The sequence below is a fragment of the Solanum dulcamara genome, chromosome 6, assembly GCF_947179165.1.
Source record: "Solanum dulcamara chromosome 6, daSolDulc1.2, whole genome shotgun sequence".
NCBI classification, from domain to species: domain Eukaryota; kingdom Viridiplantae; phylum Streptophyta; class Magnoliopsida; order Solanales; family Solanaceae; genus Solanum; species Solanum dulcamara.
In genome coordinates, this window is record NC_077242.1 from 46,409,619 (window position 1) to 46,411,461 (window position 1,843).

General features: G+C 37.0%; 1 pseudogene; it reads left to right on the forward strand.

Annotated features, from left to right (window-relative positions):
- Positions 1 to 1,133: 1,133 nt before the first annotated feature.
- Positions 1,134 to 1,251, forward strand: LOC129893548 (5S ribosomal RNA; annotated as a pseudogene).
- The last annotated feature ends 592 nt before the right edge of the window (positions 1,252 to 1,843 follow it).

The following is a 1,843-nucleotide window of genomic DNA, read 5'->3' on the forward strand; positions in this document are numbered from 1 at the left end:
GGCTGACCTCGAGAAATAAGTTAATTGTTGAGTTAATGGCAATAGAAACTAGGAGGTCAATACTAGTATGGTAGAATGAAGTTAGAAAGGAATGTCATGTAAAACTAATGTTTTCCGGAGGGTATAGGAGTGACATGGAATGTAAAGATGCGTGTGAAATGGAAAAGCAAGCTACGGAACAAATAAGGAAGATTTATCAAGTTTTGTAAGGAAAGTTTCGAATAAAGATTGTGTGATGACAAAAAAGATAGCTAGTACAAGAAAATAAAGAGTAATATGGAATTCCTTGCGCCCAACCAAAAATGGAAATGAGCTGGAGGAATAATAGAGAAGTTATAATATAGGCATTCAAGATAGATGTGATTAATTAAGTATGAGTACCAAACAAAAAGGGAGATAGACAGTTACGAATTGAAAGTATAGTATGATGAAAGAGTAATAAGATAAGGCCCCTATTACAATGAAGTTAATATGGTTTTAAATAGGATTAAAAAGGAGCCTGAAGCACATGACAAAGATGAAAGTTCAGAAGGCATAATGAAGTTAATATACGTGACTCCACCTTGATGGTTAGTGAGATGCTACAAGGAGAGGGTATGTCAATTTGCAGAATAACTGCTGCATTACGAGGTTATTAGAAGAATAAGTTGTATCCACGGGAATAAAGTTAGTATAATGACGAAGCTTGAAACATGAGTCATTAAAGTATAAGTACACTCGAGTGGGGAATTTGCACCAATTATGAGCCCTCGCTAATTACTGATTGGGATAAATGGAATGTGGCTTTGAATGTACTAATATATTATGGATATTACTCGAGTATCAATCGTTAGATGAGATTTTATACGATACATTGCGAATACTAAAGTACCCTACGGTTATGCTAGGGTTTCCTAGAAAGGCAACCTAACATGAGGATGATTTAACAGAGGATGTAGATATGGTGTAGCACGTTAAATATGTTGGAGTAAGAATCATTCGCGTGTGAATAGTTAAAAATAAATGGAGGATGACATGGCTACACCCAAAAATGGGGGAAGTGGACAAGAGAAATACAAGCATAAGAGAAAATCAACCGACGCTATCATATATAAATGGGAACGCTTAAACTTCAAATGAGACCCCAAAAGGCAGGATGCAATCATACCAACACTAACACACCGAATCCCATCAGAACTCCAAAGTTAAGCGTGCTTGGGTGAGAGTGGTACTAGGATGGGTAACCTCCTAGAAAGTACTATGTGGCTATGACATGAGATGATATAGATGTATGTATACGTTGGCCTTGCATGGCATTGTGGTATAAAGAAGTATTGTGGATATGTGATTCCACCGTGAAAGATGATAAGACCCTTTGGGATAGGGGATGTAGCTTTGCAAAAGAATTGATGCAACCTATGAATGGAGGTATGCCAAGAGTAAAACCAGGTGATTACTTGATAAAAGAAGTCGGTAGTAGCCATGTAACTGCCATACTCAAATACATTAAAGGAAGGTATAAGATGGTTTGAAGCAAAACCTTTAAGGTATAATCAGTACTAAGAACAAAAGCTATAGTAGAGCCTTAACATTAGATGAAGGAAGTAAGGAACGATACAGGTTTACGTGCAGACTAGTATGGCGATGCTAAGGCATCTTCTGAGCTATTTTAAGCTCCTACACATGTTCGTGTAAAGGGTGCAATATGATGTGTGGTAAGAGAACTGGAAAAAAGAAATGAAAAAGAAATATAACCTGTTCCCTATGCCTACAGGTAATCCTAACCTTTGGAACTCTGATATTGATTGCTCAATGAAAGTATATGTTATATCAACGGGATAGAGGACCTCTCCATATAATCGGT